Source organism: Lissotriton helveticus, chromosome 5_1 (assembly GCF_964261635.1).
Source record: "Lissotriton helveticus chromosome 5_1, aLisHel1.1, whole genome shotgun sequence".
Taxonomy (NCBI): domain Eukaryota; kingdom Metazoa; phylum Chordata; class Amphibia; order Caudata; family Salamandridae; genus Lissotriton; species Lissotriton helveticus.
Window position 1 is genome coordinate 1,735,512,806 of NC_136065.1, and position 14,346 is coordinate 1,735,527,151.

Below are 14,346 nucleotides of genomic sequence, written 5' to 3' on the forward strand. Positions count from 1 at the left end.
AACGTCGGATGTCAGAGGCGTCACAACATTCATTGCACATTGGCTTCTGATGCTCTGGACGGGTAATCCAAGCGGCGGACAACAAATCGTAAACCTGACGGATGTTTTCTACTTCACCTCTTTGGCAAACAGTTATCGAAGTAAACAAATCTGTTTAACCTCACGCACGCCTCCAGGCTAGTACCACGGAAATGAAACGTGCATCTGCTTCCTATCAGGTCATATTAGGGAGAGACGCTTTCGCTTTCGATTCCGTTCTCGGTGCAGCCGCCGCTTTCTCCAGTATTAAACAGCCCCGGGTTGAGGGTGGACTCTCGGTGATAGCCCGTAGCACGCCCCCGAGCAATACACAGCCCTGGTGTTTCCAGGCAATGGTAAAGTCTTTGACAGAGGAGTCGACCCTACAAGCCGCGGTGGGAGCGTCCTCCCCTTACCGTGAGGTGTGGCGATCTTTCAGAAGTAACACGGTGAGTGACCGTGGGAACTCTAAGATAGAAGGGTTTTGTCTTTGGCTCCTGCACTGGTTTCTCGCTTACATAATGTGTATTTGTAACGCGCACGTTCACCCCAGAAGGCTACCTTGGCGCTGAATAACAGATGTTCATTTTTAACCAATGGTACTCATTTTATCGATCGCAAAAGGATTAAAGATTGAGTAGACCCGTCAGGATTTGAGCATGTGTGCAACTAGACCCGAACATGGGGGGAGAGGTGGGAAGGGGGAGGTCTAACACTCCCAGCCAGTAGGGTGACCAACTGGCTTGGGTGCAAATTCAAGACAGTGATTGTAAAAATTCAGGACAAATGGTCAAAATTCATGACAAAATTTCAGGACAGGAGGTCAAAATTCAGGACAAAAGTTAAGTTTAACAGACACATCAGAGAATCTTGCGCAATAGTATATAAGTAAGTAAATAGACAGCCACTTAAGTACAAGTGAAAATACGTTTATATTAGGCTAAGACAATTGTGCACTTCATGTTTTTTCAGTATGCGTGCAGCCTTAAGCAAATGTGCAAGTCTTTTTGCTGTAACAGACGCCCCCCCCTTCCAGCTCACTGGGAAACACCCGGTGCCCGGTCCGGCCTTGCTACCACCCTTCAATGGTGCCCTTCATCTTCACAGGGACCCTCAATCATGTGTATTTAATTTCTTTTACAGTGCTACTCATCCCAAGTACGTAGGGCAGGGTGTCGGAGTGAGTTACAACACACACATATTATATAGAGACAGTGACTCATATAAATGTGAAAGTCAATGTATAGGAAATGTTGCTTAAGATAATGAGGGTTTCAAGGTGTAATCATACTTTCATCCATCATTCAGTCTTTCACCATTCATTCAGTCCTTCCATCTGTGTGCCCATCCATGTCCATATTCAACCATTTACAAACCTATCCATCATGTATCCTTCCATCCATCATTTCGCTCATCCATCTCTCCATCCACCCTTTTTCTCATCCATCCATTATCCATCCATCCATCCACCCTTTCACCCTATCCATCCATCCATCCATCCATCCATCCATCCATCCATCCATCCAGCCATTTACCTATCCAGCCATCCTTTCACTTACTAATTCATCCACCCAGTCACTCATCCTTCCACCCATTCACCCGTTCCGTCATCCATGGACCATCCTTGATTCCTCTGTCCATCCCCCTTTCACTTAGCCATTCATCCTCTCATCCACCCACCCATCCAGCTACTCATCTACTCATGAATCCATCCATTGAACCTATCACTTATCCATCCTTTCACCCATCCATCCATCAATCAATCAATCATTCAGGGGTTGGTAAAGCGTGCTACTCACCCGTGAGGGTCTCAAGGCGCTGGGGGAGGGAAAACTGGGCTGCTCCAGTCAGTCGAAAAGCCAGGTCTTGGGAGCCCATCTGAAGGTCTGCAGGGTTGGTGAGCGTCTTATTTCTACTGTGAGGGTGTTACATGCTGTGGCTGCGGTGTAAGAGAAAGCTCTCCCTCCAGCTCTGTTTCGGTGGATACGGGGGACCTCTGCTAGGGCGAGGTTAGCTGAGCGGATGTTTCTCTTGGGTCCGTGGAAGCTGATTCGGTCGTTGAGGTACTTGGGTCTGCTGTTGTTGAGGTATTTGTAGGCGTGGGTGAGTAGTTTGTAGGTGACCCTCTTTTCGACGGGGAGCCAGTGGAGTTTTCGCAGGTGTGGGGTCATGTGTTTGTGGCGTGGGATCCCTAGGATGAGTCTGGCGGCTGCTTTTTGGATGGTTTTGAGTTTGCGCAGTAGGGATTTGATGATCCGGCATAGAGGGTGTTGCCGTAGTCGAGCCTGCTGGTGATGAGTGCGTGGGTGGCGGTCTTTCTGCAGTCTTGGGGCATCCACTTGAAAGTCTTGCGTAGGATCCGGTGGCAGTTGAAACTGGTGGAGGAGATGGCGTTGATTTGGCTGTTCATGGAGAGGGAGGAGTCGAAGATTATGCCAAGGTTCCGAGCGTGGTCAGTAGGGGTTGGTGGGGGTCCGAGGGCGGAAGGCCACCAGGAGTCGTTCTATGCAGAAAGGCATGGTCCGAAGATGAGAACCTCGGTTTTGTTGGAGTTGAGTTTGAGGCAGCTGTCTTTCATCCATGTGGCCACTTTTTTCATTCCCTCCTGGAATCTGAGTCTAGTGTCCTCTGGGTTGCTGGTGAGCGAGAGGATGAGCTGGGTGTCGCCACCGTAGGACACAATGCTGAGGCCGAGCTGCCTGAAGATGGTGGTCCATCCTTTCTCCCATCCATCCACCCTTTCACTCCTTCACCAGTCAATCCATCTATCCGCCCTTTCACTCACTCACTCATCCAGCCTTACATCCACCCTTTCGCTCATCCGTCCATCGATTCAGCCTTTCACTAATCAATTCATCATTTATTTCATCCATCCACCCATTCACTCGCCATCATCCACCCATTCACTCGCCCATCGTCCACCCTTTCACTCATCCATCCATCATTTCACTCATCCATCCATCCCTCTACTTACTTAATCACCTTTTCACATTAATTATGAGCTGAGCCTTTGTCTGCAGAGTTGCAGACAGAAGAGACCCATCAAGAACTCCACCCTCGCTGTAGTTCCTAAAGCAAGGGGTGGGGTGGGGTAGATTTCACTATGCCCTTGCACATAGGTAGAACGCATGAGTCATGCATCATGCACAGTGCCTGGACGTGAGGTGACTGTGACATGGTGTTGTTTCCAGAGCTTGAAGTGGGATAAAAAAAACTAAGAGTGTCTCTCCAAAGTGGGTGTTCGATGTAATTAAGGGTGTGACTTAAAACACCTAAGCTAAAAATTTGTGCTTAGTATAATGTGCCGCCCGCCCGACTGGTATTTTTTTTGCTTCTATCATTGCATCCAGATATATAATACAACAAGTAACATTATACCTACAACAAGCCAGAACTATTGGCTTTGTCAGTGGTTGTTAGTTGCATAAAATAACAAGCATTTACAATGCAATGGTCTCGGCATTATTAAAGGTAGAGCTATTTGCATTGCTCATGACATTTAAAAAAAAAAAATCATAAATAAATGGCATTGTCATTTACATTGCCAATAGCTTAATCGTTAAATAAATGGCATTGTCATTTACAATGCCAATAGCTTAATAACTCGCAAATGCATGACCGTTTGCATTTACACCCACACAGAGCCACACACACAAAGCCACCCACACACACATACAGAGCCACCCACACAGAGCCACCCACACACACAGAGCCACCCATACAAACAGAGCCACACACACACAGAGCCCCCCCACACACACACACACTCAGAGCCCCACACACACTCAGAGCCCCACACACCCAAAGCCCTACACACACCCAGAGCCCCACACACACCCAGAGCCCCACACACACCCAGAGCCCCACACACACCCAGAGCCCCACGCACACCCAGAGCCACACACACACCCAGAGCCACACACACACCCAGAGCCACACACACACCCAGAGCCACACACACACCCAGAGCCACACACACACCCAGAGCCACACACACACACAGAGCCACATACACACACAGAGCCACATACACACACAGGAGAGCAAGCACAGCGAGGGGGCAGGTAAACAACTCCGCTTCTCTGATCCATTTGTGACTCACCACCTTCACTTCTCCTACCACACAGCGCCTTGAGGCAGCACAGCGTTGTGCAATTGCATTCATGAATTCATGTCTCTCATAGCTCTGAGGCAAGGCTCGAAAGCGGTTTGTGGCCCTATGTTTTTCATAGCTCTCTCTCCCAAGTAGCAGACCGACCTGTTCCCAGTGAATGCTGGGTGTCTCTGTGTAAACATGCGGCGTCTCTTAGCCTCTGAGATTCTGTGTCCCTGGCTGTCATGTGGCGACGATGCCTCGTGAGCAGGGAGTAGAGGGGCGCCCGGCTGAATTGGTACAGAGTACGAGAGTAGGGGGAGAGTGAAGGGGAGTGGTTTTACCAGGGAGTGACAAGAGTGTCGCGAATGGGAGGTCGGGAGACAGTAGGAAAGGAACGAGTCCCGTCGCACTCTGATGGGGGTTTGTTGACAACAGTGTTACGAGAGTGCAGGGGACCAGCAAGGGAAAATGCTAGAAAGGGGGTTGGGAGGATGCCCGGGCCCCACAGTGAACTTGGGGTAAAAAGAGAGAGGAGAGATAAAAGATTAGGATGAGATAGTGCACTCTCAGATTGTGACAGCGCGAGGAGAGACAAACAGAGAAACAGGAAGGACAGGGGACGAGCAGAAAGTGACGGTGTGCTGTCAAAGTGTGGTGGAAGTAAAGAGAGGGAGAGAGAAAGAAGAGGGGAAGAGCAGAGAGCGCGCATGGTGTCAAAGTGTGGGAGGAGTTGAAAGAAGTGAGGAAGAGGAGATGAAAACAGGGGGAACCGTCGCAGAGGGTGAGGGGAAGTCAAGGCAGAGGATAGCCTGGAGAGAGGCCGCGCTCACAACGTGTTACAAGAGATTAGGAGAGGGAAGCGGGAGCTACATTAAAAGCACGAGACGGGCAAAGGGTGCCAGTTAGCCCGTGACGGGTTAATGGGTGTGGAGGGACAGTGGGAGAGCAGGGGAGGGAAGGACGGAGATTAATCATGCTGCGATAGTGGGAGAGGAAAGTGAGGAGGGGGCCCGGGGAGCGCGTGGAGAGAGGGCGCTCTCTAAGTGTCACAGTGTGAAGAAAGTGAGGGAGAGTCGCGGAGCCGTGGGTGACGCCTCGAAGTGTGCCAAGGGGTGCAGCGAGCGTAGCACGAGAGGGCGGCTCGGGGTTCTCTGGCGCATTGCGCCTCGAAGTGTGCCAAGAGGTGCAGCGGGTGCCAGGGATGGCTCGGGACTCAATTAGCGGCCGGTTCGCCCTCCATCCCCGACCACGACCCTCCATCCGACTGACTGATTGTGCGCCGGGTTTACAGTAAACAATCCCGAGCGGTGGCTTTCAATCTGCAGCACTTTCCCAGCGGGGCCCTTGACTCACCGCCGTCTAATAAAGCATTTTACGTGGGAAAGGTGTAGTAATAAACGTGCATTCCCAAATGTTTTGCTACAGTACAAAAGTCACATCGCATGCTACCAACATATTAGAGCTTGATCGTTGGAATCGTGCCGAATAACTTCATTTACCACTGTCCTAGAAGGAGTCGCATGGTAATAAGTTCTATTTTTTTCAGTGTGTTTTACGATGTAGAATTAGGTTTAACGTCCAGTAGTGATCATGCCTAACCATGCTGGAAATGTTGACGTAATGAAAGATTTAACATGGATTTAAAGCGCCTAACGGTACTCGTTCTGGCGGCAAAATAATTTAAACCTAATAATCGAAACTCCTTGTCTTACTTCAACGGCACCGAGCCAGCATGCTTGCGCGTGATTTTGTTGAATGTCTCGGATGTCCTTCTTTTTGCGGCGCTGAGTTTCGGAGGCAACTGTCAGCAATAGGACGACGGACACACAGAGCGCCAAAGGAAATGCGAGACGAGCAGACATCTTATAGAGTGGAATAACGGGATCTACAGACCCGAGAGCCTCGATAGGCTCGGAAGACCTCACAACAGCGGAAATGAGTATTTATAGGCTGCAGGCAGACGCGGACTCTCATAGGTTGTATTGGAGCCCTCATCAAAGTGAGGAGTTTCGGAATAGGCTGAGAAGAAGGCGGGATTTGTAGTCCATTCTAAAATAAAAGTTGTGTGGCCACGTCATACTTCAGAATGATCTCTTTGGTGCCCCCGGGAGACATATGCCTTCTTATTCGTTCCCTGACGAGTTTTGGTGTCGAGACTGATACAAGGCTGTCAGCGTGTTTGTCTTCTATAATAGATAAATCGGAGATTGTGAAAGCTTGGGTCTCCTTAAGCACTAAACACAGAATGAACAAGACCGAACATCTGAGCTGTTTCTCACAAAAATAAATGGCCGCCGCAAGCTTCCGAAATTCTCGGAATCGGGGCGTGTTTTGGCGTTCTGAGTGACAGATGACGTCACAGGTGGAAAGAACGGCAAAAACACGTCCCTGAATCCGAAAGAGACGGGGCTTGATTGGAGTGATGCCCCTCTCCTCCAATGGCTGGCCTCCGTTTAGGAAGCCAGCCAATGGAAGAGAGAGATGGAGGACAGAGGCGGGTTCAAGCCCTGTACTCAAAAACATTAAATCTCCGACCGGAGACTGCGCAAGCGCAGCCTTTAGGTCCTCGACCTAAAAAAGCAGCAACCATGGCTTCCTTGAATATAATATTGAAAATGCGCCAGTTCTAAAATGATGAGACTCTGAAAGAACTTTAACCCGTTCCTTTGAACTCCATTCACCGCCTTCCTTTGATTAACTGGACTCTCACACAGCAGCACCCTGGGCGTTTTTGCACTTCAATGTGACAGAATGTCCTGCCCAGAAGGGGGCAGGAGGAGGCCACCACATGCTTTCACAGCCCAGACTGACTAATTGTCATTCTGTATGTTCTGTGGCAATCAGCTGCATACAGAATGACAAAGGGCAGGGTGGGGCTGCTCCTGTGCTCCAAGGAGCGAGGTGGCCCATCAGAAAGCTGAGGCCTCTGACAGGGAACAGTTCTGCTCCCTGCATGGCCCAGAATTACGGACAAAAGGCGTCTGTAAAAAGGATCCTCACGAACAACGGACATGAGGTCCAAATTACAGACTGTCTGTGAAATTTACGGACAGTTGGTCACCCTACCAGTCAGGGCTGGCCCTAGCACTGTGGCACATGGTGCAACAGTGTTTTTTGGCACCCCATTTCCTCCTCCATTAAATTCCCTCACTACCATGCACCAACAATACACCTCATCTCTCTATAGCACCTTTGTGACAAACATTTAACTTTTTTTTAGCGCTACTCATAGTTCACTCACACTCAGTTCTGTGATCTGCATGGTACACATTCTTTGTAGCAGGCACATTAACCCTCTGCGCTGTGTGGGTGGCAGGAGTGCCCAGGTGACTGGACGGTGAGCAATGCGAAAGTTTGAGAGTAGGGTAAGAGGAGTGACTGTAGGGCGAGTGAGGTGGCCATATGAATTTGGGTGCAGAGTGGGACGAATTAATGCATAGTTAGTGATGGACTTGTTTGAGTGAGATTGCCGATTGAGCAGTGAGGGGGATAGGTGATTGAAGTATCACATGAGTGCAGGGTGAGTAGTGTGCTGGTGTGACCTCAGGGTGAGGTACAGGGTAAACAGCACAAGTGCATTGTGAGTGCAGAATGATCACTTTGAGTGCATGGTGATCAGTGTGAGTGCATTGTGATTGCTGCGAGTACAGGGTGAGCATGAACGTGATGGGCGAGAATGAGGAGTGAGTTGTCTGAATGGAGGGTATATTCCCAAACACTTAAAGTAACACAGCATGTTGTACAGAAAAAAAAATAAGCTTCTGTTACCAGTTTACAAAGGTATGTAAATTGTCTTTTAATACCTGTGAAAAATACAGGCGTGCCGGAGATAAGACTCCAGACACTGCCCAGCCGAGCCCACAGCAGCTCAAGCTGCAGCAGTCCGGGCTGAGACACACAACGGTTGTTGGGGTGGGGTGGCTGAAGCCCTTTTAGCACCATGAGGTCAAATGCAGGTCCTATGATGGACGTATTAGCCCACTAATTAGGCACCCCCAGAGTGTAGTGCAGTAGCCATGTATGGCCTTTGGTATATCTCTAAAGATTATTATCTCCTTGTCTGTCTTCCTTTCACAGTCCTTACCTATGAGTTTATCTCTTCCCATGCACACCATGATCACCAAACTTGACTTTTCCTTCATTTTTATTTTTACATTGTGACGGGCTTGAGGATGTTTGATTGTTATTTTTTATTTTTACATTTCCCTGTTTATACGTGCCTGTAATGTGGTGTGTGTAATGGTCTTACCACCCACCCGCTTTCTTTCCATTGGTTCCTATGCTTGCCATTTACTGTTTCTCCGTTTCTTTTGGCTGCAGCATTCTATTTCCTTTTGTTGCTCTTGTTAGACACAGACTCTTGTGCCGGATTTACAAAGAGCCATCAAATACATCCTATCTCTGTTCTGTTTAGTAAGACAAATATCCTTTTCCTGTATGTACCCTTCTTCCACCCACTTTTGAGCGGTATGTCTCTATGTCAGCACCTAGCCAGCATTCAACCGCCTCCACATGGGAGCCACATATACAGTCTAATATGGCAATAGGAATTGCCTCCATCCAAGTATACCAGGTCTGCTAGCTAGCAGCAATCGCCACATTTAGCCTTAAAACACGTGGGTGTTATCCCTCCTGAACGCCGGCGTTCCCAATCCTCCGAGGACCATTTGGGAGCAGCATTGCCCACCGGAGTCCCTTTTAAAAAGCCCGGACTAAAACCTGCGAGACAAGTAGTTAGTGGGCTTTATTGTTATGACGAACAAAATGGGTGGCTTGTGCAGGCCTTCATTAGAGCATGTTTTCTATCAAGATCGAACTGCATGTTTGGGGGTCGTGTGTAGGAACTCCCTTCCTTAACCCCCTCATAGCCATTATCACATACTCTGCACCCATGATGTAGTTCGCCCTTGCCATGTATCCTCGGAAGCCGCTATGCATCAAGCCTCTTGAGCACTGACAACAAGCCATTTTCGAAAGGTAATTAGTTATCTTTATGCTAGTCCGATTTCTTTTTTTTACATTGTTTCCGAGCGCTCCATCGGTTCCTTGATAGTCTGAATTGCCTTTTTTTCCTAGAACATTTCTAGTACTAGTAGCAGCTCATAGTCATTCAGTCGAAGGGCGCCCATATTGTCAGTAGATTAAGTACGCAATACAAAAGGGGATGATGGACGGAGCGCTTGAGCAAATCAAACACTCACCCCCAGTCAACTGATCTGGGTTTAATCCATCACCATTCTTTAGCTCACTCGGCCACCCCAGTTCAGACATGGCTATATGCAAATCAGTCTGACCCTGTGCCTCATGGGAACAGTCCAGCCCGAACTGCCAAGCCATGTCTTTCCTGGACCGGAAACAAGCATCCTGGGACCGGTTTCGGATTCATAATCCTCATCAGCCAGGCTATCTTGAATCCAGTGGCCAAGTGAGCAAGGGACTCGCGTCTGAGCATACCCTGCCACACTTAGGGCGAAAAAAGCGATACAAAAGGGGATGATGGACGGAGCGCTTGAGCAAATCAAACACTCACCCCCAGTCAACTGATCTGGGTTTAATCCATCACCATTCTTTAGCTCACTCGGCCACCCCAGTTCAGACATGGCTATATGCAAATCAGTCTGACCCTGTGCCTCATGGGAACAGTCCAGCCCGAACTGCCAAGCCATGTCTTTCCTGGACCGGAAACAAGCATCCTGCGACCGGTTTCGGATTCATAATCCTCATCAGCCAGGCTATCTTGAATCCAGTAGATTAAGTACACCTGTTTTGGACACTCGCATTTAGCAGGTGTTAGTAATTCTTCATATTCATGACATTTACATTGAAACGCAGAGTTTCAAATCATGATGTGATGTTGTGGGCTCCTCTGATGATCAGTGATTCAGAGGATAATCCCTTGGTGGCGGGGCCACCTGCAGAAGTTGCTATGACCCTAAATCTCCAGGCCATTGTTGCAGCGGCGGGGAGGCTTTGTTTCAGGCCCGGAAGGGAGCCCTTCCTGCTAAAGGCCTTTTTGTAGGGCGCAGATTTGGCTGAGATCATGCAGCATGGGTGTTATAATTTGGGGTTTAATTCTTCTATTCAGGCTCCGGCTGATTACTTTTTTTGCAATATCAGCATGCGGAGCCCGCATCTTTACCCTTACACGCTTACCTTTGTTGTGTCTTTGCAAATGAATTGAAAGATGTTGAAAAACAGTTTTTTCTCGCTTCATGTTAAAAAAATATCTTGTGGATACATTTTCGGAGGCGTTCCCAGCCGCTGTGAAGATTGACAACATCTTGGCTGGGCTGTCCACCCAGGGAGCTGTAGTGTTGGAAGAGGCTTTACCATCTGATCTAGTGAACAAGAAGATGGAAGGGCCAGTGAAACAGGCCTATGTGGCTTCAAACTTTACGGTCCGTTCGAATGACTACTCTACTTATTCAATTCAGTCCCTCCTTAAGAAATTCCATTATTTGGCAGAAAAGGGTCAGGAGGGTGTGGATTTCTCAGCCCTTGTGATTTTGATGAAGCAACAGGTTTGGTTTGTCTTGGATATCACATTTGATAACCTTCAGGTGATTCTACCTCTCTTACGGAAGGGCGGGTACCTGCCCTCCATCGACTTCATCATAGATGCCTACCTCCACGTTCCTGTACATCTGTCTCACGAGAAGTTATTCCGATTTGATGTCCAGAGCAACCACTACCAGTTCTGGGTCCTACCTTATGGGTTTGCTGCAGTACCAAGCCTGTTCACAAAGCTATTAGCACAGTTGGTGGGTATTTTACATTCTGAAAGTGTGCAACTCTTCCATTATTTGGATGACTGGCTGATTGCCTCTTGTTCTTTTTCAAAGGCCCAGTTGGAGGCTCACCAGGGGACCAATCTGTTGCAGGAGTACGGCTTCTTGATCAATTGGAAGAAATCAAAGGTCCATCCATCTCAGGATCTCCTTTTCATTGGAGCCTGCTTCAGGATGTACTTGGGGGAGGTGTTTATGTTGGAAGAGCATTGCGTTAGTCTCCACAGTTATTTGTCCTTTTTCTTTCTTCACCCTTCGACATCTGCAAGAACATGTCTCCACAATCAAGGGTAGTTGTCATCTGCGTTGGCCCTTATCCCCTGGAGGAGGTTGCACCTGTAACCCCCTTGTTCACCATCTCCTGAGGTATTGAAACCAGTTGTCTCTGGAGTACAAGACACTGGTTCCAGTGAATCCTCAGATCCACATGGATCTCCAGTGGTGGTTGGACCCGGCTCATCAGAGTAGAGGTTTCTCGTTTGTACCCTTTCCTTTTCTGGTTCTCACGACCGATAACGGTGTGATAGGATGGGGTGCTACTCTGGGGGATTTTGCGGCATAGGGGTGGTGGAATCAGATAGAGGCTCGTCAGTCTTCAAATTGTAAAGAGCTGGCTGCAGTTCTGAAGGACTTGCTTTTATGTCCTCTGTGGTTGCCACTGCAGTGTGTATAGAAGGGAATCCGATTGTCCGCTCCTATCTGAATCGGCAGGTCATCCTGTGTTCCTCTCTATTTTTCCTTTCCCGGATGCTTTGCCTTTGGGCCAAATCCCATCTCCTGCTCTTTCTGCAGTTAGGTTTCCGTCCTATGTGACAATGTGTCTGGATCTGATGTTTTTTGAATCCCTTCTTCTTCAATTCAGTCACCCGTGGCTGGATTTATGTGCAACAGAGAACGCCCTCATTCCCCATTTTGCAGTCTGGTCCCATCCCCAAGAGCTTGGGCGATGGATGCTCTGGCTGTTCCCTGGCCCAGGGGCCTCCTTTATTGTTTTCCACCACCCCTCTTTTCCCGGGAGGGAGGGGGGTTGGGGTTCAGAAGGTGGTGCAGGACCAGTCCGAGATTCTGTTGTTTACCCCAGCTTGGACAAGGTGCCCTTGCTTCCCTAGTCTTCTCCATCTGTCGATCTGACCCCATTGGGTTTTGCCAATCCATCCTTCCCTGCAGCGTCAGACACTTATTCCAATGGACAAGCTTCGAAGGTTGAGGCTTGCGGTCCGGCATCCTTTTAACAAGGATGTTCTTTGGATGTCGTGGAGCTGATACAGCAGTTCCGACGACTGGCTTCCATAAACCCTAATGACAGTCATTGGAGGACTTTTTCCATCTGGTGTTGGGACAGAAGTTTGTATCTTCCTCTTTTGATCCAACTGCAGTATCAGAGTTCCTTCAGGACTGTTTTCAGCTGGGTTTGGCCGTGTGAACCCTCTGTAGTTAGTGGGTCGCTGTTCAGGCTTCATGGCATGGTTTTTAGGTCGAGCGTAGCGAAAGACCTATTGTCAGCCGTATTTAGGAATGTAGACACGAGAGGGGCACGAGCGCAGATTTCATCTCGTGGGCGCGCACGGCGCCATGCCCCTCTCGTGCCTCATATTCCCATGCGCAAACACACTCACACAGCCACACTCACGCATGCGCACATACACAGCCACACGCATACACAGGCACACACACACTGCATACACACACGCACCCCCCCTTAAACAGACCCCCGTGCACACAGACAGACACACGCACAGACACACACACTCGAACAGACACACGCGCGTACACCCCCCCCCCTACCACTCACCGGGCTCTTTCGGCGTGTTCCGTGTCTCCTCCGCAGCGCTGGTCTTCACCCGGGCCCCCTCCTGGGACCCGGGACTTCAGATGCCGCACTCCGCTTTGGCGCCGGGGCTCGGAGCGCGTATGCGCGGGCAGCCCCCGCCCTCTCACTCAGCCCGGGCTGCTTTCTGTTTCTGTTTTGTGTTGCTAGTTTTACAAGCACCCTGTTCGGTGCTTTAACATAATGGCAGCAGCGCCACTGTCTATAGAGGCAGTGTGAACTTTTTAGTGCACACGCTACTTTGCTTAATCATCAGAACATCGTAAAGCTTTTTGTGTAAATCCAAAAAAAACGAGCCATGAAACACAAGGGAGGTGTGGAACGCAAAACATGCGGTTCCTAGAACGAGGCTTGAACAGTAAAATGGCCAAAACCGATAGTGAGGCTTGAAACTCACTACGGGAATTCCCGGCGATAACTCTGTACAAATACAGATTAAATCGCCAACACTGAAAATAAGCCGCACCTGGAAACAATTAACGAATAGAAGAGGGGTTTAAATAAAGCTGCAGCAGTGCAGTACGTCCCTTTTCAACTCCCACGGGAGGCGGTCGGTGCTCCAGAGGACCTCTGTAGACAGCGCGGGGTGCGGAAAATCGAAACTGGAAAATTCGAGGTGAGGATAGCCCCCCTTCTAACTAGTAGAGCGCTAATGTCCATATATTTTTTACAAATCGAAGACTGATCCCGCGTATTCGTTTCTCATTGCTCCAGGATAAAGCCAGCTAACAATACCCACCCCAGACCCGAGCATTTAACAACGTGCAACCCATTGCGAGATAGGTGAGATTGATGGCACATTAACCAACAACGCTGAGTCTTACTTGTGTGGACCATTTCACAGACCGAATTTCTTTTTTCCTATATTTGCAGATAACTGAAAAGTATAATGTTTTTAACCCAAGACAGAGGGGCATTAATTTAATAGAAGACCCACCATTGGACCACATATAAACACAGTAATACAAAACAAAAGCTAAAAACTAATAGTCTGATAAATGATAGAAAACGAGTTCAGCATTTAGACTAGAGCTGAGGGTGAGCTTGTCCCTTTTTCTTATAGGAAGTAAAGTGTGACAAACAGGTGTTTAGATAAATGAGAGGCGGCTTCCAACAAATAAAGAACTACCAAGAGATGGTAAATATAAAAACAATTGGTAGCAATAAATGATGTTATTTGAGCCCATAACCATACAATATAATGAAACTCCTCATCCACGTTTTTAGGTAGAACTGAACAATAAGAAGGTCTGAAAGGTTCAGATTAGAAAACTCACAACAATAGGACCCTGTACTATGTAAACAGGTAAATGATATCTATGTTTAGCAAGACTAGAGCTACGTGCTAATGTGTTATCATGCATAAGCAGGGAGGAGTCTCAGAGTAACATGCCATGAGTTCTTGCGACCACCATACTATAAGTTTGGGTTCTGGGGGCATTATACTCTCCAAGATTAGGAGGGATGCATGACTAAGATGTGTTAACAGGGGGCTCAAATTTAATAGGTTAAACATGTGCTTGATCTATTATTGGGCAAGTCGCGAACTAGCATGATTGCACACTGATAAATTGCAACCTGACCAGCATTATGCGATGCATTAGATGTATTAAATC

At 48.4% G+C, this 14,346-nt stretch overlaps 1 protein-coding gene across 3 annotated transcripts in view; it reads left to right on the forward strand.

Moving 5' to 3' along the window:
* Window positions 1-226: 226 nt before the first annotated feature.
* LOC144755777 (butyrophilin subfamily 1 member A1-like) overlaps window positions 227-14,346 on the forward strand; it is a 369,747-nt gene continuing 355,627 nt past the window's right edge. Inside the window, exon 1 of one of the 3 annotated variants that reach the window (XM_078645007.1) lies at window positions 227-467. The gene's annotated coding sequence lies outside the window, so the exon portion shown is untranslated. The remainder of the gene's footprint in view (window positions 468-14,346) is intronic. The other 2 variants (XM_078645008.1, XM_078645009.1) reach the window with 2 other exon arrangements.